The following is a 27,163-nucleotide window of genomic DNA, read 5'->3' on the forward strand; positions in this document are numbered from 1 at the left end:
AGTGCAGTAAATTTCTTGTTGGTAGGATTATATTTTCCTTATCTCCATATCTTTCCATTAAGTGTGATTAGATCCCTTATACTGAGAATATGTTCAAAAGAACTTCAACAATAACACAAAAGCCAGTGAACTAAGAGATTGTGTCTGTACATGGCAAAATGTTATTGTTATGATTGCTATAATAGCTAATATATATCGAGTGAAATGCTTTACCTGAATTACCTTGTTAAATTATTTAATCCTTTATGGAATAGATTCCATGTTATGTTATAAGTGTGTACATTTCACCAATGAGGAGTCTGAGGCTAAGAGAGGTAAAGTTACTTGTCCAGAGTTACAGTTATTAAGTTCAGAGATTTTAAATAATAACAGGAACTAGAACATTGCATCTTAAATTGTAGAATAAGATAGGGTAGGTTCACAGATAATTTTAATAATTTTGATAACATGATAAAAAGTAAAAGTGACATCAGCAAAATGGTGGATTGGGTGGCTCCAGGCTCTCATCCCCACAAAAACATCAAAACACAACAATGAAATGTCAAAACCGAACTTTTCAGCTCTGGAAAATTCAGAGGTTTAAAGCAACCAAGTGAATGCTGAATTATGAATATACATGTGGTCAGAATAAGTACATTAATGCATGTAATGCACCACATTAATAGAACAAAAGGGAAACAAATGATCATTTCAACTGATGCTGAAAAGGCTTTTTACAAAATCCAACATCCTTTCATGATGAAAAACACTCATAAAATAAGAAGGGAACTTTAACATGATAAACATTTTAGAAAATCACACAGCTAACATTACACTGAAAAGTAAAAGCTTTCCACTTAAGATTAGGAAAAGACAAGGATACCCACTTTCACCACGTCTGTGTATTATTGTACCGAAAGTTCTAACAAGGTAAATTAGGGAAAAGAAACAGATCCAAATTGGTAAGTGAAATTATCTCTATTCATAACAAAACTTTGCTGAAAAAAATTAAAGACCTATGTAAATGGAAAGTTGTCCTGTATTCTTGGGTAGAAAGACTTACTCTCACAGATTCAGTCCTTATCAAGGAATTTTACAGAATCCTTATGAAAATCTCAGTAGCTTTTTTCCCCCTAGAAAAGAAAAAGCCTATCCTAAAACCCTGTGGAATTTCACGGGGCCCCAAATAGCCGATCCCACCTTAGAAGTCAGAGTGCTCCATGTTTTTTAACTTCAAAACTCACTACAAAGCTTCAGTAATTAAACCAGCGTGTTACTGGCACAAGGACAGAAATTTAGATAACTCATGGAACAGAATTGAAAGTCACCTACATCTGGTCAACTGATTTTTGACAGCGATGTCAGTATCATTCATTCAGTGGGGAAATAACAGTCTCTTCACAAATGGTGGGGACACTGCTGGATTTCCACACGCAGTATTTGGTGCTGTATACAAATATATTAAAAAAATCATTTCAAAATGAATCACTGGCCTAAATAAAAGAACTAAAACTATAAAACTCTTAGAAGGCAAGTTTTCATGACCTTGAATTTGGCAGTGAGTTCTTAGGTATGATGACAAAAGCCTGAACAAAAGAAGGAAAAAAACTAAACAAACATAAATTGGCCTTAATATTATAAACAGTCGATGAGAGGAGGTTATCAATAAAATGATAATGGTAGGGACATCTGGGTGGCTCAGTTGGTTAACTGTCTGCCTTTGGCCCAGGTCATGAGGGATCAAGCCCCACATTGGCCTTCCTGCTTAGCAGGGAGTCTACTTGTTCCCTTCTGTCTTCCCGCCCCCCACTTGTGCTCTCTCTCTCTCAGATAAATAAATAAAATCTTAAAAAAACTAAAAAATAAATAAAGCAAATAATAATAGTAGTTGCCAGAGGTGGGGGTGGGGAGATGGGTGAAATGGATGAAGGTGACCAAAAGCTACAAACTTCAGTTATTAGATAAATGAGTTCTGGAGATATAATGTACATTATGGTGACTATCAACACTATATTGTATATTTGAAAATTGCTAAGAGTAAATCTTTGAAGTTCTCATCACACACAAAAAATTATAACTATGCAAGGCAGTGGATGCTAACTAAATATATTGTGATAATTTTACAACATATACATATATCAAACATTTATACTGTATACCTAAAACAAATGCAGTGTGTATTGTCAATTATATCTCAATAAAATGGGGGGAAGTAAGAACATACTGCAAAATGATAGAAAATATTTGCAAATCATGAATCTAAGAGTTTAATATCCAGAATATATAAAGAACCCCTAAAATGCAACAACAAAATTACAACTCAGTAAAATGTACAGAGGGCTTGAATAGACATTCCTCCATAGAAGGCGGACAAATGGCCAATAAACACATGAAAAACAATGCCCAACATCATTAATTACTAGAAAAATACAAAGCAAAATGACAATGAAATATCATTTCATGCCTACTAGAATCTCTGTAGTACAAAAAATGGAAAAATAACAGATAGTTGGAAGGGATGTGGAGAAATTGGAATCCCCTTACATTTCTGGTGGGAATGAAAAATGGTGCAGTTGCTGTGGAAAACAGTTTAAAAGTGGTGTACAGTTTGGTGAAAACCAAATGCTTCCACTTATATTAAATATCTAGAATAGGCAAACTGAGAGAAACAGAAGTAAATTAAAAATTATTAGAAGCTGAAGGAGATTGAGGGAATGGGGAATGGTTAATGGTTATAGAGTTTCTTTTTGGGTGATAAATACATTTTGGAAATATATAGTTACGATGAGTGTACAACGTTGTGAAGGTAATGAATGCCACGAAATTGTACACTTAAAATAGTTGAGATGGCAAATTTCTATATGTATTTTCCCACAAAAGGGAACTTAAAAAGTAAGATAAATACTTAGAAGTAGTGAAAAATACTTTGAAAAGCAGAATTGCAGAAAGACGGAAGTATAGAATATTTTATCTCTACAAATTACCTATTTTAAGCCATTTATAAAAGTGATTTCTTATTTCAGATTTTCAAATTATGTGGAATTATATGAAGAAAAAGTAAAATTATTCTCGCTAATCCCTGCTCACATGTATCCTGTCTCAAAACTGTATTGTACCTTCCACAATTATGACTGAAGATCTAAATACACATACACATATTCATTTTAACAAAAAGTGAGTCCCATAGTACGTATTGTTCTGAAACTTTTTTTTTTTTTTTACCATACCTGGCAGATATCTTTGGATATCTGTTTGTAGAGACTTTTCTTATTCTTTTTTAGTTACCATAGGAGAGACTTTTCAGTTTAGAATAATGTGGAGGGGTCACAGTTTGTCTTATGTGGAAGAGCGGTGTGTGTGTATTTGTTGGAAGTGGTAACATAAACCTTAGGTGCATTTTCAGAGCTTTCAGTAACTCCTGATTCATCCCCTCCCGAATCCAGCTCATTCCCCCTTGTTTTTTAAAAATAGGCTCTCTGAGGAGTGAGGGAGTGGTCTCTTCCAGCTTACACTTGTTTGAGAATGATTGCAAAGCTGATGACTTCTTTTAGAGCTGAGTCATAGATTCAGCAGACTTCCAGACATATGGTGAACAAAACTTCAGCTAAGCTTAGTCACAGTTGCTATTTAGTTGGTGCTACCTGGCTTCAGTGCTACCACGTTGGAATAATCCTTAGATGCTTCACATGTGCTCGAGAATTCATGATTGGCCATAAGATAGTCAGATTTGATGTTACAAAATCTGAAATGCTAAAACCCTCCACCCATCCAAATGAAAATCTATTACATGTTTCTTACATTGATCTAACCATTTACCTTTTTTAAAAGACTTTTATTTATTATTCATTTGTTTATTTGAGAGAGAGAGAGAGAGATAGCGAGACAGAGCACAAACAGGGGGGAGAAGGAGAAGCAGGCTCCCCACTGAGCTGGGAACCAGATGTGGGACTGAATCTCAGGACAGTGGGATCTCGACCTGAGCCAAGGCAGACTCTCAACCGACTGAGCTCCCCAGTGGCCCCTCTCCCCACCATTTACTGTTTTGTAACACAAAGACAAATCTACTTACAAAGATTCATTTTCTGTGGCATAGTATTTTATATCAGGCAATCTGTGAAAACAAGTATTTATCGAATATTAACTCTATTCCAATAGAAGTTTAAAATCCACATTTGAGAAATCAAATAATACTGAAAATATTATGAAATGAATATACATTCTAGAGGAAATAGATACTTAATACTTCTAACAATTACATTATGGGGGGAAAGTGGGTTCTTGATAAGCTAACGTTTGTGGTAAAGCCAGACAAATATTAATTTTCTACTTAAAATTATTTTTTAATTTAACTTACATTTTGGATAATAACATAGAGAAGAAAAGAATAGTCACTAGAAAGAAGGAATGGGGAGTAAAGAAAATTGTTTTTCTTATTTTGTATTTGTGTGATTTGCTTTCTTAGATCATTGCATTAGGATAATCTCTAGATTTTTGATTTAAAAATTCTAGAGATAGTTTATAATTTCACTATTTTGTAACTGTATTCTAGCAGAGATGTAGAAAAACCAATTATTTAGTAGATAGGTTATCAGAGTATATTTCTTCAAAAATAAATACAGTAATGACTTATTTTTTTAGTAGAGGTTTGCAGTTGAAGTTGCTTTACTCCCAACATGAAAACTTTGAATAATATAAATAGATTTATTTGAAAGGTCATTCTTCAAATTTATTTAAAGTCCTCATTTAGGTACTGTTAAATGTGCATTGGCATAGGAAAATTTGGATTGCTAGAAATCATTCCTGACTTAAGATCAATTGGAATATAATCAAACAGCTTTGATTGATACATTGTTGAGAAATAACATTTATCGTACAATATGTCAGTTTTTATCTATTGCATAAAATAGGTGGCTGTGTTATTTTTCTAAGTGCTTTTTTCTTTAAATTTTTTCTAATTTTTTGACTTGTAAATTCTTGCCTGCTAGAGAAGCTAGTTTACATCATAAACTTACCCTTCCATAAGCTTTTTTTTAAAGATAGATTTATTTTATTTATTTATTTATTTATTTATTTATTTATTTATTTATTTGAGAGAGAGAGAGCACATGTGCAAGAGTCGGGGGGAGGGGGGAGAGGGAGAAGGAGAGAAGCAGACTCCCCACTGAGCACAGAGTCGGACTCGGGGCTGGATCCTGCGACCCCAAGATCATGACCCAAGCCAAAATCAAGAGTCCGACACTCAACTGACTGAGCCAACTAGGCACCCCTTTCCATAAGGTTTTAAAATAATACACTTTTGTGATTTGTATTTACCTTTTTAAAAATGTTTACTTCTTATTGAAGTATAATAAACACACAGAAAGATGAACCTATCAAAGTTCGTAGTTTGGTGTATTTTTAGAAACTGAGCACAGCCATATCCAGCAAATGGGATAACATTCCTAGCACCTGGAAGCACCCCTTACTGTGTCTCCTCCAGGCTGTATACCTCCACCCCTAAAGATATCCAGCGTCTTGTGGATCTCTGAACAGACTAGTTTTGCCTGATGCTGAACTTTGTAAATATGCAGTCATCACAGTGTGCTCTTGTGTCTGGCTTCTTTGACTTAACCTTACATTTGTAAATCGTCATTGCCGTTGTAGGAGAGCATTCCTTGGATTGGCTAAATCACTGTTTATTTGTCCATTCGCTGTTGGTGGGCATTTAGGTACTGTGCACTTTGGGGCTACAATGCATAGTGATGCTGCGAACATTCTAATGAACGTCTTTCTGTCAGCATTTTCTGTTTTGTATAAGCCTGGAGTTTGGGGTCATATGATCTGCAGATATTCAGGTACATAATACCAGTTTTCTCATAGTTGTACCAATTTACACTCTCACCAAAGGGCATGAGGGTTCTGAGTCCTCCACCTCTGTGTCAGCACTTCATAATTAAAGCCTTTTCCACTGTAGCCATTCAGATGGATGTGTGGTTACATTTAATGGTGGTTTTAATTTGCATTTTCTTAAAGATTAATGAAGTTGAATATTGAACACCTGCTTATTTGTTCATCAGCCCTTTGGATATTCACTGCAATACATTCGAATTTTTTGTTTATATTTCTATTTTATTGATTGCATTCTTTAAAACCGGTTTATGTATTCTGGATGTTACTCAAATGTTTTGTAAAAATCTCCTTTCACTCTTTGTTCTTTTCATTTTTTTTTTTTTTAAGTAGGTACCATACCCAACTTGGGGCTTGAACTCAAGACCCTGAGGGCAAGAGTCACATGCTCTACTGACTGAGCCAACTAGGCCACTCCTCTTTTTATTTTTTAAAGATTATTGTTTAATGATCAGAAATTCTTAATATTAGGGCAGTCTAATACATTATTTCTTTCTCTAAGAGTTAATATGCTGTGTTCTCTTTATGAAGTGTTTGCCTACTTTAAGGCCATAAAAATATTTCATCTCCTTTGTTTTTAAAAGATATAGATGTGTGGGATCCTTATACACACACACACACACACACACACACACAAATTTCACATACAAATATTTTCATAGGGATATTCAGTTGACCTCGCACATTTACTGAAGAGATAGTCCTTTCCCTTTTGTATTACAGTATTTACTTTGTCATAAATCAAGTGAATATGTGTATGTGGTTCTATTTCTAGACACTCTCTTTTGTTTTCTTGGTCAGTTTGTTTAACTCTGTGTCAACATTATAGTTCTTAATTATTATAGGTATATAATAGTGATATCTGGTGGGGCACATCCTCTATCTTTGTTCTTTGCAATTGTATTAGCTATTTTAGGCACTTCGCATTTTGTTTGAGAATCAGCTTATCATATCTGCAAAATGTTTTGCTAGTATTTTGATTGGGATTGCATTGAACCTATAGATGAATTTGAGGAGAATTTACATCTTTTTACTAGTGAGTCTTCCAGAACATGAACATGGTGTATCATATCACACTTCTAAAATTCGTAGCAGAAATTATTTTAGATTTTTGTGTAAATGTCCTGTGTATGTTTTTTAGATCGAGTCTTAAACATATGATATTTTTTGTGCTGTTCTAAATGATATTTTTAAACTTCATTTCTATTTGTTGCTAGTTTATAATGTCAGATAAAAATTGCACCTGACAAAATCAAAAAAGGCAAGGCATACTAGTCAAAGCTATTGCGATAGGTGAAAGAGGACAGAACACGTCTAAATTCAACTCTGCTGAAACAAGGTATGGGAGGGATTTTAAGAGCTGGAGTGGGAACATCGTAGGCCATCTGTTTTGTTAATTGTCCTTACCTAATGGAAAAGCAAACTTTCTCGTATCATCATAACTGGGGGGTTATTTACAAGTTAGAGCAAGATGCTCACCAAAGTCAGGCTTCTACCCTCATACAGATGGGGAAATAGGGGCAGTATCTTCCTTGATGATTACATCTCAAAGGGTTGGCTTTCAGGCCTTGAGAAAGACAGCCCTGAGTTGTAAGTCTGGCAAGAAGCTTGAGAAAAGATTTACATCTCAAAAAGGCAAAGAAATAATTTAGATTTACAAATTTTCTAAAGTAAATTCTCTAAGAAAAGGGACTAGAGAGCCTTCTGTGGTTAGACCATCTGGATTCCTTTAGAGCAGAGATGAGAAGGAGGTCAGGGGCCTTGAGGCAGAAAGAAGTCAAGCTGAGGAAAATGTTAAGACTGCCTTAGTCAACAGAAATATGATTGATTGTGCTACAGTGACCTTATACTCGGCAACTTAGCCAAATTCATTATTAATTTTAATAGTTTGTAAATCTTTGGATTGTTAAATATATAATCAGATTATATATGAATAGTGGCAGTTTTATTGCATCCTTTGTAATCCTTATGCTTTTTTATTTCCTTTTCTTAATTTATTATACCGGGTAAGACCTCCAATAATATCATGAATGAAATTGATGATAGAGGCATTCTTATTTTCAGCATTCCACTATTGAGTATGACCGTGTAGGGTTTTTGGTCAATATTTTTTGTCATGTTAAGGAAGCTTCCCTGTAAGCAGCGTATGTTTTAATTCCTATAAATTTCTATCATCTAAAATAATCGGAATAACATTAGATACTTCTCAACCATAAAATGAGTCTAATCAAATATTCCCTTAAAGTTTAAAATCTTAATATGAAAAGTTCTCTCATTGAAAGTTTCTTCTTTTTTATTTTTATTTTTTTTTAAAGATTTTATTTATTTATTCGACAGAGAGACAGCCAGCGAGAGAGGGAACACAAGCAGGGGGAGTGGGAGAGGAAGAAGCAGGCTCATAGCAGAAGAGCCTGATGTGGGGCTCGATCCCAGATCACCGGGATCACGCCCTGAGCCGAAGGCAGACGCTTAACCGCTGTGCCACCCAGGCACCCCTGAAAGTTTATTCTTCTGTCATTCAATGTCTGCTAAAGATATATATTAGTTATTGTAACCATCAGTTCCAAAATTCAGTGGCTTAACACAGCAAAGTTTTATTTCTTACTTATGATGATAGTTCAGTGAAGGTTGGGAAGATATATTTACGGTGGGGAACAGACTGTGCTTTCCCCATAATTTAGGAACATAGGTTCCTTCCATGTCATGGCCTTCACAGCTCTAGGGCCTCAGAATCCTCTGTGGGACCATATGTATCTGGTTGGCAAGAAAAGAGAGATGAGGTTTCAGGAGGGGGCAGGGTAGGAGGTTGACATCATACCAACCTAAATCCATTCAATTTTAATGTTTTGCCAAAGCTAATCTTTCTATAGAAACTATACTTTTACTGTAATATGTCATTGTTACTTTATGATACTAATGAATGCTTTTGCAACTCTCTTGAAATTCCTTTTTTCAGAGGGACTGTGATTTATTTTAAAACTCTTGGCTTATTTTCTCTTGATAGATTAGATGGATAGATAGATAGATAGATAGATAGATAGATAGATAGATAGATAATGGATTTCTTTTAAAAGATTTATATAAGCAACACCGTGCAGTTTTTCTCAAGTCTCAGGAAAAGAAAAACTAAAAGATAATATACCTAAGGTCCATATTTTCATGAAGGAATTCTTTCTTGGCATTCTCAGAAAATATATGTTTGTTTTACTTTTTTTTTTTCTAATTCTACATTCCATGTACACAAAAAAGACAACACAAAACAAAAACACATAAGAAATCAGAACAACCAACCAAAGTATTATCCTTTTTCCTTGCGACTTAAGAGATTGGTAGTCCACATAGAAATGTTACTGGTTCGAAGGAATCCCCTGATGTCAGGTCGAAGGCAAGATTAAGAAATGCTAACTGATGGAGTAGAAGGTTAAGGTTGACTTCATGAGAACTGGACAAGAGTGCATAGTGAACTGGTCACTTTACAAAGTGATCAGTACCTCCTGCTTATAAACGTTTCCATGTAATAAATATATGCTTATGGCACTGTCTGCTGCTTGCACAGTCATGCTTTCAAATAAAATAAACGTTAATGTGTTTGCATGCATAATATGCTTTATGCAAATCCTAAAAAATGATATTCTAAGAAAGAAAAACTTTTGGAAGCAAAGTATGTCTTTGAATTGGCATTTCTACACTTGATCTGTGCAGTTTTGTTAACTTTGCTAGGACAACCAATTTTTATGTTATTTGAATACTACTCAGTAATGTTCATTGGTTTTTTCCAGTGTTTGAATACTTGCTGTCACTATGAATATTTTAGCAAACAAAATGCAAGGAGAAGATGTGAATGTTGTGGACAACTTCAATATAAAATCTGAAAATAATTTAAAACCTGAATTTTGCAAAAGCAACCTTGATTTCAACAGTAAAACAAAGCTCAGAGGAAGTCTATAAAATATTGTGCTCAAACAGGAAATAAGCATATGAAAAGCAACATATAGCCTAATGCCCAACTTGAAGATCACTTTGGATTTACTCTTAATAATGACTAATGTCAATATAAAATGAAAAAAAAATTATATGTCTGGAATATTTCTCATAAAACAATGATCAGGGCTATCAGAGCAATTAGTTTGTGCACTTTAAAATGTCATTTTAAAAATGACTTTTAAATATTAAATAGCTGTGGTATTATCGTACAATTCTAAAAATAATTTTCTGGGTATATATGTTGTGTTGATGTTCTGTTAAAGTTTTCTATTTTCAAATACCTATACAAGTAAATATATTTTAATGTTACTGAAATATATAATATTGCCACAGTGTATTTGTTCGTAATAATAAACAGCTGTGCATGTGTGTGTGTGTGTGTGTGTATAAAGAGAGAGAGAGAGACAGAGAACAGAAAATAACTGAAACTTTGTATAATCCTGTCACAGAAATATGCTTTACTGGTTATCATGGTCACTTATTATTATTTAAAAACACAATGTTATTAAAAATGTAGACTAATTTAAGGTTAAGGAATTCCCATGAAGTCCTGTGAATTCCGATTTTTTGTTCCCGAATTCCAAAGATTGTTATTTTTCAGGAATTTGGAACACTCCTCAAGGTGACCATAAAAATACTGTGGGTGTACGTGGGTTCTTCTTTAACTGCATGCTAAGTGATTTTGGCCTCAATCTCCCTGTGTAAGACCCAGTACCTATAAAGCCTTTTATGGTTTGCTGTTTCTCTCTGGGTGGCCTGAGAAAAAATCGCACTGGAGTCTGATAAGCAATGGTTTAATCATCAGCTTTATCATTTACCAGCCATGTCACCTCTGCTATTACTTAAATTCTCTGAAATTTATTTTCTTCCACTAAAATACTGAAGGCAGTATTTTATGCAAGAAATAATGCATATAAAGTGCCTGACAAATAGTAGGAACTTCATAAATGAAGTTATTGTATACTTTTAAAATTGTACCATAGCAATAGGGTAAAAACAAACATAATAATGAAAGTCTTAAATTTGAAATAACTGTGTCTGATTTTAGTAAAAAAAAATATTGCCAGATATTTTACTTAAAGAAAGGAAATGTATAAGTGAATATATGTACTGAAATGTTAGGAAATTGATTTTTGATATGCTAGGCAGTATAATCTAATTCAGAGTCTAGAAAATCATAAATTCCACTATAAGATTTTAAGTCATTTTTCGTGGAAATAGTGTTTTGTTTTGAATGATGCTTGCTTTTTGTGGATGCTTTACTGAAGGAGGGTGTGTTAGTCAAGAATCTGTTATAGCATTTATGTCATAATTTTTTATTGAAAATCATTACCCTTAACTGAAAGTTTCATGTACTTTTAATTCTATAAAATTTCATAGTCATTATTATTTGGCTTTTTAATTAGCACATAAATTTGAACTTGCCACAACTCAAATTAGAATGTAACACTTACCCAGTCCTGTTTGATCTCATGCATACCTTGTTTCCCATAACTCAGAAGTCATGTCGGGTAGGAGAGAAAACATCATGAATCTTTTCGTACTTAATTAGTAGCGTATCACTGTTTTCAGTCCTACTTTCATCAGCACCATGAGAAGAAAGACATCTAAATGTTAAATTACTGATATTGCATAGGAAAAGTAGAAATGGCCAACCAAAATAAAGGAAATGTTATTTTAGAAAATGTATGGCTAAATAATATTTAGCTTGCTAAAAACGTTAGTCAGCACTCTTCTATTTCTTTAGGAAAGCAAGGACACAGGAGAAATGTGTATATCTTGGAGCGGAATGTATTCGAGGCAAACAGATACTCTGTTTTTAGAGGCAAAAAGGGAAATAGATTGCTAAAGCAAACAAGAAAATAAAACTTCCAGAAAATGCTGAAGATTAGATTATAGGTTTCTATCTGTCTGAGATTTTAATGAATTATGCTTTTAAGCAGAGACGTCTCTCAAATTGTAAATCTTTGTTTTTGAAAAATACCACTTTTGGCTTATTTTCAGAGAACTTTAGTTTATATGAATCAAGTTTTGAGCTTGATAATCATAATAAATTTATTTGATTTAGCTGATAACAGGCTATTATTTAATAATCTATGGTCAGCCTTCAGATCTGATCTATGCCTCTTGACTTACCTGTTCCCTAGCATATTATACCTTGCCTCAACTTGTATCTTCTTCAGTCATAATTGTATGACTAGGGGCTTAGTACAGGCATTGTTTAAAGCTTGTTATCTGTGGCAGCTTTTGGTTGGTTCAAGTTAGTACATCTCCATATTGATATTTCTTGTGGTTTATCTTTTTCCTTGAGCCATCCGCAGAATTATTTTCAGTATGTTTCCATAGACCTAAGTTCCAAAATTGGTGATCACTGTCAAATTCCATTTCTTTGTGTCAGGAAGAAAATCCTGTCACTCTGAAAACAAAACAAAATGCAGAATGCCTGATCTGTTGTCTATGTAACCTAAGGCCAATTCTTGATCATTGAAGCCAAGATTTTTTATTTGAAATATAAAGAACCTCAGAAATCATAATGAAGATTAAACGATTGGTGCCAACAAATATTGGCAGTTGCCTTCCATGTCCTATGCGTTGCTCTGTGAGACATACAATAGTTAATGGAACTTATATTCGGATGCTTATGGATTATAAAAGTCTGCATGTAATATATCACCACTACTATAACCAGATACTTTTATTTTTCTTGAGTTTAGTTAAATTTACCTGTTCAACAAAAAATGTGGCATCATCTTGGCCTTTCAGAATACTACTCCCAATATCCATCGGCCAGAGGAAAGTACAGGGAGATGGCCTGATGTTGTGTGAGTGGAATTAAATTTACCAAGAGCTCACATATAAAGTTTCAAATAATTTTATAAAACATTCTAATTTGATCTTCTACCTCTTGTTGATTACTTAAAAAATGGCAGCTCCTTTGCTTTTTGGATGTGTTGTAAGTTAACTGCAGGGCAAATGTTTCAGCTCTCCCCATATCTGACTACAGAATTGTAGCAAAGAGAGCTATTTGTCTATGTCATTGTTTTCCATGTCCTCGGAATTAATTTCTTTTGCTATTGCAGAGTACCGGGACAGAAGGCATCTTTTAACCAGTGTTGAAAAATGTATTTTTATTTCTCCCATAGCCCAATTTGTGTGGACTCCTGCATAGCAGAACTTAAAACATGCCAGAGATCAGTCCCAAGTAAAAGAATGCCTTGGTGCATCTTTTTAATGCTATTCTCAGTAGCATTAGGACCATAACACGATTTGACATGATTCTTTTCCTGTAACAGATACTCAGATCCACAGATGCCTACAGGCACACCCAGGCACTTCAGAATAGCAAGAAAAGCAAAGGTGGAAACAAAATTCTAATTACGTATCTATCCCTTCACGGAATAGACCACAGGTAAAACTGGGAAAGAGTTTCTCAGCAAGTAAGTCCCACCTGCCCTCCTGGAACTTCTATCTTAGTCTTTTCATTTATACCTTCATGTGCTGCCTGTAACATCATATGGCTGATCTCACATTGTTAAATGAAGAGACTTGCCTTTTTATGAAGGCAATTTCAACACTATGGGGGAAAATAAGAAATTTTGTTGGAGCTAAATGTTTGAAATACTATATAGACTAGTGCCCAGCCTTACACACTAACGTAGAGAGAAAAATAATTAGTAATAACTACAAATTAACTAGTAAATTGCCCTGACTTGCTTATATGCAGATTTTTTTAGGCACTGGGTTCAGTGCTTTTACTAATCAGAGTCATATATATAGATGGAGAGAGTAGGGCGGAGGGCAGAGAGGGCGACTGACTGAGATTGGTTCATGGCACTGGAGGCTGTTAAGTCCAAAATCCCTAGGGTAAGCCAGTAGGTCTGAAGATAAATTATCTAAGAGTTGGTGCAGTCTTGAGTGCAAAGGCTGAAATTTCAGGCACAATTTCTATGTTGCAGTCGGGAGGTGGAAGTCCTTCTTTGGGAAACCTCAGTCTTTGCTCTTAAAGTCTTTAAATGATTGTAAGAAGTCCACCCACATTATGAAGGGTAATCCACTGTACTTAAAGTCGAGTGACTGTAAATGTTAATTACATCTACAAATACCTTTATAGCAACATCAAGACTAGTGTTTGACCAAATAACTGATCACCATAGTCTAGTCAGGTTACATGCAGAATTAACCAGTAGAGTGCTCTTAAATACAAACACAAATAGTCTTCATCTACCTTGTAAAAATGTATTTATAATATCGTTAAAATATTTCTTTGTACATTAAAATTTGAAAGAGAAATAAAAACCTCCCTGATGAATTTACAAATCCGGCACAGGTGATTCTAAAGAGAGCTCTCCCCGCCAAGTATATCTAATAAAAGATTCTCAGGCTCAGTCTAGTAACCTACACTGTTCTTTGAATTCTGTGGTTGGCATAAAGGGAAACATGTACAAATGAATGTGCATTTTATTCTTCCCTTAATTAAATCCTTATAGCTCCATCACTTTAAAGGGCTGGTATCTTCTCTGATCCCCGGAGTTTTAGACACGCAGTATTTATAAAAAGCCAGTATATCAAGCCCATGTGTATTTCTTTTAAGGAAAAAACAAAATGAAACTAAATAGGAACTGCTGTCTATTTCACATGGTCTAGAGCTGTAAGGCACAAGGGAAGGAGGAGTAGTTTCTGGGTATCAGGCTCAGCAACTGATCAAAGAAACAACTTGACAAAAAGCAAAACAAAAACAAACAAACAAAAACAAACCTACTGCACCTTCTAAAGCTTCTCCACAGGCTCTGTTCACAGGAGAAATTCAAAATGTCGCTCAGCCTCATGTGGGTTTGAGGGGGAGAGAGGTTTGGGTGGGGACCTAGGAATGATGAAAATTTGAAGCAACAGGAGTGGGGTCTGGCAATGTAGAATTTGCGAAAGACAGTATTAGTTTTTTCCTGTTTTTGATTCTTATTGACAATAACTTTATAAGTCCCCTTGTTTTTAGGCACTTACTGTATTGCTTCAAAATATTTAAAATAATATCCCTTTTCACTACCATGATACCTCCTACCTTCAAAAACAGAATTTAGAGAAGCAGGGAAGGCAAACCTTGAAAACAGATTTAGAGTCCTTTTGGAATCTAATATTGGAGGTAGAGGAGTGGCAGCTGGTTGGATATGAATTCTTGGAAGTAAAATATGTTGATCACAATCAGTTAACATTTATAGAATGCTATATGGCTCCATCTCAGTAGATTTTTGCCAAGAAAAATAATTCTCCGGTGTTCTTGGATTTTGCATTCTTCTCACAGAACATGACTTTGCTAAGCACCCTCTAGCTTGTTGCTACCCGTATAACAAATTTCACTCATGGCTTTATGAGTATGACATTATAGTGAGGCAGTCATCACTATGTATTTACTATAACTGCATGCTTATTATCATTCAGATGCTCTAAATAAAATATATAATCATCAAGTTGTTTTCAAAAAAAGTTACAAGATGAAGCCAGAAGGGCAAAATATGGATTCAGAAAATAATAAAATATCAGCATATAGAAATATATGTGTGTGTATATATGTTTATCTGTTAAATTGTCAAAGACTGAAAGCATATAGAGTTCAAACTAAGAAGGAAATACTGCAGTGCAGTGGTCTAGAAAAGATGGGTGGGGATGGTGGAATTTGATCTGGGTTTGGAAAGAAGTTCAGCATTTGAACAGGTAGAGCAAAAAGTTCAGCTGTTAAGATATAATTTTTTACTCTCCATCCTTTAAATTGGCTGCTAAATAGTTGAGTGTTTCTAAAGCTTCTTCACAGGGCTCTATTCACAGGAGAAATTCAAAATGTGTCTGTGTGTATGTGTGTGTATTGAGGGGTATTCTGTCAAGCAAGCCAACATTCAACAAGGATACCATCTTGCAGATGAGTTCCTTAAGTTCTCATTGGAAAAGAGAGACAGAAATTAGTTTAAAAACATATGAATACTTCAATAAAAATGAAAAAAAAATACTATTGTGGATGTGTGGAGGGGAAAAGGGGGAAGTAAATAACTCTATCAAAAGTATTACAATATTTGGGGCTCCTGGGTGGCACAGTCAGTTGAGCATCCCACTCTTGGTTTCAGCTCAAGTCATAATCTCAGGGTCGTGGGATCAAGCCCCATGTAGGACTCCACACTAAGGGCAGAGTCTGATTGTCCCTCTCCCTCTGTCCCACCACCCCCCACTCATGCTGGCATTCTCTCTCTCACTTCTCTCTCTAAAATAAAATCTTTTTAAAAAAAGTATTACAATATTTAACCCAGGAACACTCTTTGGCCAATGAGAGAATCACAATTGTTTTAAATCAGTCTCACATATGCTCCTCAGGACTCATTCACCACAATAATATTTTGGATTAATTGGACATAAGCTTAATTGTCTCCTAAGCACATACAAAGTCAATGTCTATCTCTTCTACCATGTTACTGCTTGGAAATATGAAAGCTGAACAGTAGACAGTGTTGAGATGGCTGGCAATTTTTGGATATATATCAGTTGCTGTGATAAATTGGCATATTTTATCTCATTAGAATCGTGGATGCTTACTATAAGTTATGTGAAAGGAAATTTTTGAAAGAAATGGGGACCTCATGAATAAATATTAGTATTGTAATATGCATTTAATATGTCCAAAGAAATACCAAAGAAAACCAAAAGGTGAATATTTCTATTTTATTTACATCAGGCACGGAGCCTTATCCATTTTGTTTTCCTCATGTTTACTGCAGTGCTTGATATATGATAGATATCAAAAAAATATATATTTGTTGGGTTCAATTGCATTTTAGTTGTAAAGCATTTAGTTGTAAAGCATGTAACAAATACTTGAAATAGTAGTTTCCATCGCTAGACCATAGTATTTTTTTTGTGGCTTTCTGAGTGGAATTTTTCATCATTATAATAATGTCACAGACATTTGGAAGTGTTTTAAGGAAAAAGAAATCCTTGCCAAATTTTCATTTGTTAGAAAAAGACTTGTTTTCAATTTGTTGTTTGTTTTGGGTGTGTGTTTTTTTTTGGAGTTTTTGTTTGTTTTGTTTTTTAGTCTAGCTGAGTCTCACATTCACCAAGAAAAAAATTGTACTTCTACATTTCAACATTTTTAACTGTGGGATCTTTATTTGGGATCATGCCCTCCCATCAAATATTTACAATCCATGAGGGGCAGGAAAAGGATACCTAGTCTTACTAGTTCTGCTCTGTTTCTGCAAATACACACAACATGACCTTTAAAGAATCAGGCTGACATTAGACAATCTAATAAACAACACAGAATTATAGGCTTCCATCCACTTGCAAGGCCCGCTGCTTAGTTTTTGAATCCTTTGGGGCACTCAGTTGAGCTGGGTCTAGTTGCAGTTGGCAGTGCTAGATTCAGGAGTCTGTAACCTTTTCAACTTTGAGTTGTTATTGAATTGTTTTATGAACATGAGATAAGACTTGATTGAAGCAGAAAAATTAACTGAGGTGTTATTTGCTTCCGCTACCCATTAGTCTAGTTTCACCGTCTGCCATCTCAGAATCATAATTCCTGGGGTTTTTGTGCCTAGCTATCAAGCTGTTGGTTCTGTTGGTCCCATGCTAACCTCTACCAGAATCCCACAGGACAAAGTGACTGGGAAAAAATCAAATCAAATTACTACTGAGCAACCTAGTTTTCCAGATGTAATGTAGTTGATAGGCATAAAGTATGAGTCTTATCTTGCTTCCTAAGAGCAAACTTGAAAGCTATAAAAAGGAAAGCATGGAAGAAAAGATGCTGGATTTTAGCAAAGGGATTTGATTATGTGGAAATAATGCAACAGCAGCAACAACAACAATTGTTAACATTTATTGAGGAACTATCATATGCTAAGCATGTGTCAGCTTTTTGATGGAATATCTCATTATTAGAGAGATTATATTAATACAACTTTAATATCTCCATGTGTAGTATACTAAGGTTTGGGGACAACTTAGTTTTATTTAATTCAAAGTTTTGTATAGTCCTGCCAAGAAAATCTACTCCATGTAAGAAGAAATTAAGTTGTAAATGTATTTCACTAATAACAAAAAGAATTAAGAATGTCTCAGCAAAAGGCTTGGTATTACTAGAGAATTTTCTAGTTAAACAAATCAAAACTGTTGGTTGCAAAATGTGCTAGTATAAATATATACTAACCTAGAATACCACTTTTTTTGGGGGGGGTAAGCAGCTGATATGGCTTTTTAACATACTTTCTATTTGTGATCCTACCAGTTTCAATCTTTAATTCCTTCCATTTGATAATTTTCTTACAGATATATGCATTTCTAAGATGCATTTGACAGACATCTCCTTGGTGCACACAGATTCCCAATTCTCAACATAGTATTTGAAAATGTAAAGGATTCTCATGCTGCTTAGTAGACTGAAGAAAATAAAAATGGTAGCAATGTCTTAATGCTCAGAGTGCCCATTCCTGTGAAGGAAGGCTCCCAAAGGAATTCAACTTCTTTCCATCGAGGGTATTAAGGATTCTTTTTCTTTCACTAAGCGTCTTTCTGTGGAAATAAGAGAAAGACGGTCTCTTAGAAAAATAAAAGGGAATAAAGTACTTTACTTTATTGGCACCATTTCATTTGGGGTGGGGAGATAACATTTATTTTAGGATTCATTTACGCCACATTTTATCAAAAAATTTTCTCAAGGCAAGATCCTAAGGAGTAAGATAATTTCAAAGGTAATGTGGAGGAATGGTATCCTAAGGTTTCCTCTTTTCCCTATGTGATCTGTGTGCACTTGCTGCCTCGATGTCCTCATCTGTAAAATAGGAATGGAAAATATCCAGTTTGCAGGATAGTTGTGAGAATTATATGTGCACAAAGCACATGATGTGGAATGGATATCATGGTATTTTTAAAAAGATTTTTATTTATTTATTTGAGAGAGAGATAGCACAGAGGGAGAGTAAGAGGGAGAAGCAGACTCCCCGCTGAGCAGAGAGGCTGATGCGGGGCTTGATCCCGGGACTCTGGAATATGACCTGAGCCTAAGGCTAATGCTTAACTGACTGAGCCACCCACATGCCCCTCATGGCATGTGTTTACTTTGATATTCAATTTAAATTATTTAAGGTTCTGTCCTGGGAAAAAACTAAGTAGAATTACCCATTTTCTTAGAAATTTCATAGAAATATTGGATAAATGGAAAAAGTAAGGATAATATCCAAGCCAATATTTCTTTCTAAAACATCTGATGCTCCAGGGGCGCCTGGGTGGTGCAGTCGTTAAGCGTCTGCCTTCAGCTCAGGGCATGATCCCAGCATTCTGGGATCGAGCCCCACATCAGGCTCCTCCGCTAGGAGCCTGCTTCTTCCTCTCCCACTCCCCCTGCTTGTGTTCCCTCTCTCGCTGGCTGTCTCTGTCAAATAAATAAATAAAATCTTTAAAAAATAATAAAAAAATGAAACATCTGATGCTCCAATACAAAACAGAATTTGTTAATGACATTTGTTGTGTTTATTTTTAACTAACTTAATAAATACGTGTCAAGCATGTGTAATGTGTAATGTGCCAAAATACTATGTTGGGCTCCAGAAAAACAGGTAAGAGGCAGACTGTTTGCCCTCAGGGAGCTTTATTATAAATTGAATTAAGGAATTTTTAAACAATCAGGTCACAAACCAGTGGGGCGGGCTGGAGTCAAAGCTGGGTACCGTAATTAATAGCAGTTTATTTCATTCAATGGAATCTGAAGCTCCTGTCTTCCTAGAGGCGTTTGCAAGGTCAGCATTGTTTATCGCAGAGTATCATAAATCTCCAGTGACCAGCCTTTGGCTATAAATACAGAGAAATACTTGTGGGGTTTTTCTTCCATGTACAATATAGAATTTCTGGAATAATAATGATCTAACAGCTGCAGTCTGGGTATTTTGAAAAATTACTCAATCTTTTGCAGTTTATTAAGCAATTTGTATATAATGCCAAAAATATTCTAGAATGCAGGTATTTCTGAGCATTTCTACAAGTTCTCTAAAATGAGGCTATGGTAGTTCAGAGCCTAGACACCCCCATTTCAGAAATAACTTAGAACTTATGTATTCTGTTACCCCAAAAGTGCCAAAATCATCAGACCTGAAAATGAGTTCAATCATGATCAACTTGGATGCTTTACGTTTTTAATTCATCCATAGAAATATTAGACTGATCCATTTTAGGATTTCAAAACCATTTAGAAATAACTGTGTAATGAATTAGCAATTACCTGGAAACACATGGACTGTGTTCTATAGCAGGAATTTTAGATACTACGTTGTTTGTTTGTTTAACATTCTTTCCTGATACTCTGGGGATATTGACTTTATTTAATAACAATTTATACAGTGTTAGGTGCCTATCACATTCGATCCTTATAACAACCTTAAGAGTTGGATATTATTATTTTTATTATATAGGTAAGGAAACTGAGACACAGATAGGACAATTTGTCCAAGACCACACAGCCAGTGAGTGGTGGAGCTAGAATTCTAAGTCAAATAATCTGGGCCCAGATTCTGTAACCCTGACTACACTGAGAATCCCCTTAGCCCTAGATCTTAACACTGTGGAGGTTACCCTGGAGATGAAACATTAGTCACCTCCAAAATCTTTTAAGCTTCTGACAGTATATCCTGTAGCCCTTATGGCAACAGGGGCTTACAGTAGAGGTTGGAAGGGACTCATATTGGGCATCAGAGTGGGGAGAGAGGGAGGTTTTCAAGGGTATCAGCAACAAGAATATATTTGTTTTCTTGTTCATTGTATTTTTTTTTTTCTTGAGCACCAGTTTAGGCAAAAGATCCAGCTACTTAGCAAGACATAACCCCAATGCCCTCTGCTTTGTCCCTTAGGCCCCCAAAGTACTCTACCATTCTGCTAGTTTTATAGCATCTCTAAGGTATCCATTAGACCCAGAGTGCCCAGTCCCATCGCTTTGTTTCCTACCCCACCCCCCATCAGACGTCTCTTGGCAACTGTTGCATACTCCACAACCTTCAGCTCCAGCAATTGTGTCTTTCCTTCACCAGACAAATGGATGGACCTTTCTGTATATATGCACTGTAGGACTGTATGCAGTCTCCATTTTTACACGTTACATTTTAGCTAATCTTCTGGTCTCACATCTGTCTCTCCTGCTAAGGGGAAAGTTCCTGGAGGATAGTGACTGTTCCTTGAATAAAAAAAGTCTCATTGCAGAGAAGAAATGTAAAAATGTCACATAGAATAATAACTCATTTATGTCATCAGGGGAAATGTAGGGAAATATGTGAAGAAAGTTAAGGGTAGATATCTCTGAGTAGTGGTTATGAGTGGTTATTTTTTTTACACTTTTTCTAAATTTTTCAAGTTCTCTACAATGAAAATGAGTTGCTTTTATTAAATTAAAAAAAGCAAGCATGTCAAGCTCTATTAGAAATAAAAATGGAGTTTCTCACTGAATAAGAACATTATATACAAAGAGCTTTTTAAGAATAATTCTTAATGTGTGGAATGTAATGTTTAATATATTTGGATTAATGGATGAATAAAGAAATTGAATGTGACATCTCTGTTCAAACCAAGGACATCCTTGTACTTGAAAATTCTTTTGCACCATCCCTTCTGAGAATTTTAAAGCTCCCTGATATGTTTTTAAAGACCCTACATGTTGAGAGTTTTTCCTTTCTCTCAGTCCTCTATGGGAAAGACAAAAAATTGATATAAATAAATATGGAATTAGAATTATTATCAGAGATGTCCTTAAGCATATCCAGATCTAACAATGTGACATATGCCTACGTATTTCTTGTAAACTAAATTAATGATTATTTTCATTTACTCAGCATAATTTATTGTTCATATTTATAAAGTCCTGCTTAAAATGATACCACAAGATTTTAGAACTTTGTATAATCCTGAGCCTTATAAGCCCATTTGAGAGCCTGTGTATCCAAGTTAACTTCAAAGAAAATCATATTATAGATAGGATAGAATGGAACTCTTAAAAAATTTCTTGCTTTGTAAAATTTCAAACATATGAGATTAAGTCATTTCAAATGATAAATTGATAAATATATCAAAATAAAGTCAGGGAAAGGAGAACACTCATGTTTAGAGTTAAACTAAACATATATACATGAGATAGTTTCAGTAGATTTCTGGATATATTTCGGAATAATTAGAAAATGAAAGGTCTAGGTGCACCTGGGTGGTTCGGTCAGATAAACATCTGCTTTTGGCTTGGGTCATGATCTCAGGATCCTGGGATGGAGCCCCACATTGGGCTTCCTGCTCAGTGGGGAGCCTGCTTCTCCTCCTTCTGCCCCTCACCACCCTCCTCTCATGCTCACTCTCTCTCTCAAATAAATAAATAAAATCTTTAAAAAAAAGAAAATGAAAGATCTAATTAACAGACTTTTCTAATTATTAGGGATTTATCCTATATACTACTGGTAAGTGTTTAGTTTTGAAGAATTAAATTTTTTAATAAAATATATGATTAACATTGTATTTACAATGTGTGTATGTTCGGAATATAATTTAAAATCAGACCATGCCCCAAAATTATTATTAGCATGTCATTCAGAAAAATAGATTGACTTTATTCACAGCAGTATACTAACTTCTGGGGACATATACAGAAGTCCAATGCATAGGTACCACCCACAGACAGTTTGCAGTATTAGTGACTAAATGAAATATACGAATACAGATTACACATGGTCCTGTGTGAGATGGGATGAGTTGAAATGATGGACTGCTGAAGAGGTTCTCCTTGAAGCTCAAAGAAAGGAGAAATATTGTCAATGTCCAAGTAGAATTCCAGTCATTGGAGGGAAGGGAGCGAGAAGATGCTAGGCCAGAAAATGGGTTACATGGCCTAAAATATGGTGATAGGAAGTTGATTTCTGCATACCAAGACAAGAAGGTGTATGCAAAAGAATAGTAAGTTGTAAATGCAGAGCAGTAATTAGGCCTAGATAAGAAACCCATATGAAGGTCTGGCTACAAAATGAGACTCTTGGGCTGAAGGAACTCCATTCAATGTGGAAGCTGTGGTAGAATGAGGAAGTCAAAGCTGACTCCATAATTTCAAGCTTGGGTAGGTAGAGTGTAAAAGAGAAAACCTATGTTTATTTGGATCCTTTGTAAATGAATATTTATTATACTAGGAAATCTGGGAATTTAGAGAGTAATGAGTCTATTCATTTTTTTCTATATTATGTATCTCCAAATTTCACACAGATTTGATCTGCCAGTACATATTTCCCTGAGTAGAAAATGTTATTGATCTGTCAGTAAATTTTTATAACATTCAAGAATCCAATCACCGTATCATTTTAGCTACCTAGAATTATGTAGAAATGACAATCAGTTTATAAGATGTAATTTTTAAAAAGCCAAAGAGCTTTTAGGGGACCTTGTGGCTCAGTTAAGCATCCGACTCTTGATCTCAGCTCAGGTCTTGATCTCAGCATCATGAGTACAAGTCCTGCACTGGGCTCCATGCTGGGTGTGGAGCCTACTTAAAAAAACAAAAACCAAAACCTGAAAAACAAAAAAGCAAAGGGGCTTTTAAATGTCTTACTCACTTTGGCATTCCCAAAACTTATCATTGTACCTAGCCCAGAGCAGGCACTTCTAATGAATAATGTTTTTAATTAATTTATTAAAGTGTGTCCTTCAAGTTTAATGCCTTATGTTGTCAATTAACTAGAAATTTCAAATCAGCTCACATGTGTTGAGTTCCTAAAATGGCTAACAGTGTTTGGGTTTTGGTGGGTACTAGGGGTATAGTGCATTATACCTGACCTTATGGAATTCAAAATCTAGTGACATAAGTACCTTTTAATTAGATAAATTAGTTAATTAAATTAAAATTTTATTATGATTTATTAGTATAGAATTTCTAGGCTGTGTCATCAGCTACATATGTAATTACATCACTGATTAAACCTCTGAGACTGGTCAGAGTTCCATGTCAAGGTTCTTTAAAATTTGATTTAACTTATACTTTTAACATGAGAATTAATTCTTATATGTATTAACCTTCCTTAGTCCTCCAAGTAATTAAAGCATTAATACTTATTTGATTTGCTGATTTTCATTTATTTTCAGGATTACTTTTAAATCAGTAAACCTTAACTGACAGCATTTTCTCCCAAACTGTTCTTTAGCAAAGTTTAAAAAATAATTAAAATTGTCATGGTGATGGTAGTGGTTATGCTGGTAATAGTAGTAATTCTGTCATCACGAAAGTATTGCCTATTAGTTCCTCATCCTTCTATTACATAAATAATAATTTCAGCCCTTTAACCTTGAAGATGTTTTAATAAATTAGTTTTTGTCTTCCTAAAAGAAAGGACTCACTTTGTTTTATTATTAAGCTTGAGGAGTTCTTACATTATAAGAAGTTTATCACATGTCAGTAGGAAAAGTATATCCTCATGTCAATTTATTCATTTGAATTTATTTGGGAAAGAGAGTGAGAGTGATTGCTCATGGGGAGAGAGGGGCAAGGGGAGAGAGAGAGAGAGAATCTTAAGCAGGCTCCATTCCCAATGTGGAGCCCCATGCAGGGCTTAATCTCACGACCCTGACATCAGGACCTGAGCCAAAATCAAGAGTTGATGCTTGATCAACTGAGCTACCAGGTGCCTAGATCATATCACTTTAAAAAAGAAAAGTTGTGTCTGAGGCACCTAAAAAAGACTGGACCCTGACTATGAAGGGATTTCTACACTGTGATTTTACATCTTTGGACTATGTCATTTCACCTTAGAAATTGATTTAAAATCCCTGAATTGGTATTTAGGAAGTATTTTTTTTCCAAAATGGTATGTGTTTGGGTTTTTTAAAATATTTTTTTAGTTCTTCCCCTTGCCTTTATGACTATGATTTGAAATTTAAGGCATTTCTTTGGGCAAAAGGATATACTGAAGGATGGGGAGGAGATAAGTCAATGTTTCCTCAACTGACCATCAGGAAAGCAAAATTGTTGCCAAAATGGAAATAAAATGTCAGTGAGTCTTCTCTAATTTTTGGCTTACATTTATAATATGAAGTAAGAAAAAAAAACATTAAGTATTATAATTGATCTACAACAATAATCCTCAACAGTAAAATCTGGTAATATTCCTTTAAATAGAAATTTTAAGATTCTGTTTCTGTAATTCTTGCTAAACCTGAACAATAACTGAAAATTATTTCTGGTTGGGGAAAATGCAATTAAATCACCTTGTTAAAAGAACTTGTAAAGAAGCAATTTAATTATATTTTTCTATAGTTCAGATCATTATAAACTTTAGTGGAAGCATTTCTCTATAAAAAGTGCATCTTGTTATGTAGTTTAAAAATATTTTCTCGGAATTTAAGAAATGTGTCCCTTGTAAAATTAATTGCTGTCAAAAATCTTTCAGAAAATCATTCTTTTTAACTTTGCCCATTCTTATGAATCTTGCCCAAGAGTAATAACTCCCGTGCCTGTTGGAGTATTTAGTTAGACGCAAAAATGTAGCCAAAGTGCTTTTCAAAAAAAAAAAAAAATACTCTGGAGACTTTTGACTTGTATAATTCACATGTCCTGCCATACTTTTATATTAGTTTTACATTGCAATTACCTGATAGATAATTGTCATTAAAATAATCATATAAAGCCATATCCGTCCAGCAGACCAGAAAAAAACTGTTTAAAGTCATTCTGGTCTATTAAATTTGGAAGCTTGAGAATACTTTCAAGCAAATCTAGCTAAATAAATGTGCACCCTGGAGAGCAGAATGGCTTTTTGTTTTTAATCCATTAAAGGTCCTTTAATTTCTTCACAGTTCTCCGTCTGTCCCCTCTCAGCCATTTCCCCTCAGTGAATGAACATTTGCACAATGTCAGTGAGAAAGTAAAAATCCCCCGTTGATTTCAGTGAGCCGTCTAAGCAGGTGTTTCAAATAGAGTCCCAAGAACTCCCAAGTACAGGTCTTAATAGGCACAGTGAGCATCTAGGACTCAGTGCTTTGACCAGTCAGAGCCCAGCCACAGCTGAGGAGTCGGAGGAGGACCCCTGGCCAGATGTGTTTAGGTAAGAATGTGCTCTGTATCTATTAGGGGTGGTATGTGGGAGAGATGCCAGAGTAAAGTTAAATATGCCTCTGCAACTCAGGGTGGACTTCCCCAGAAAGTTAGATAAGTGAATTTTATTACTGAAATAAAGTATTTTCAAGGTGGTTCCTTTCAGTTATCCTCAAAAGACAAATGCAAACAAACAGCCTGCAAAAGTATAGGAGGAAAGGCAGTGTCCTGGGCTATATTATCATTTACTAGTGATTGTGCCACAAGAGATCCTTCTCCTTATCTCATTGGATTTCAAGGAAGCAAAGAATTGCAGGGTTTTTTTGTTTTGTGTTGTTTTGCTTTGCTTTTTTGTTTTTTGTTTTCTGTAGAGCCAGTGAATTTGTAGCTGTTTGGAATTTTCTGAAGTATGTGAATTGACAGAGCTCTCTCTGAGTTCCATAACTTCCGATAATGACCCAGTTTTGTTTTGTGTTAACTCTAATCATTCCATTTTTAACCACTGTTTTCCCTTTCCTCTACCTGTCCTGGCCTTGTATTTGCCCTTAAGGAGACATGTGAATTAAAAATATATTACTCATGCTGTTAAAGGAGGTTAGGGAAGAGTCAATCGCTTGACAACTTTAACTTCTTCTGTAATGATAGCCATGTATACTGCAAGAAAATGACCTTTAGCTTAAAACAGTTCATATTGTGTCAGAGTGGATGACTCTTTTTTTTTTTTTTTTTTGTTAGGAAATTTTAACTCTATTGCCTGGTCAGTTATCTCAAGAAAATTATTTCTTCATTGGGTGATAACATTTAATTAATCAATTTAATGCAAAAAAGCTATCGTTGGAAGGTATACAATTCATAATAATTTATTCAGGTTCATTTCATTTTGAGAGTGGAAAAAAGGTAAGGATACATTTTATTTCACATTAACTGAAACTCTAATATAGGTATAAATCATCCCTAATGCAGCCATTAGCCACAGTTTCAATGTGGTGGACTTATTCCCACCATTCTATAATAATTGGTATTCAACAGTAGGTATCTTTATGTTCTTGGATATTTCATTTACATATTAAATTTCATTCTGAGGACCTAATTTCATAGAAACATAATTAGAAATAAGGAGTGAGAGACAGACCAGTTTGGAGGAATGGTGGAAGGTAACTGGTATTAGGAAAGAAAAAAGCTAAAGATGATAGCTGTGAGGTAAAGTTGATTTGGGATTCATTTTTTCTGCCACTGGTTCTGCAA

The 27,163-nt window shown here is 34.8% G+C and overlaps 1 protein-coding gene across 1 annotated transcript in view; it reads left to right on the forward strand.

Annotated features, from left to right (window-relative positions):
* The window catches only part of NRXN1 (neurexin 1), a 1,086,056-nt gene that overhangs the window by 140,982 nt on the left and 917,911 nt on the right, over positions 1-27,163 (forward strand).

This window comes from Ursus maritimus, unplaced genomic scaffold (assembly GCF_017311325.1).
Source record: "Ursus maritimus isolate PB19 unplaced genomic scaffold, ASM1731132v1 scaffold_6, whole genome shotgun sequence".
Lineage (NCBI taxonomy): Eukaryota > Metazoa > Chordata > Mammalia > Carnivora > Ursidae > Ursus > Ursus maritimus.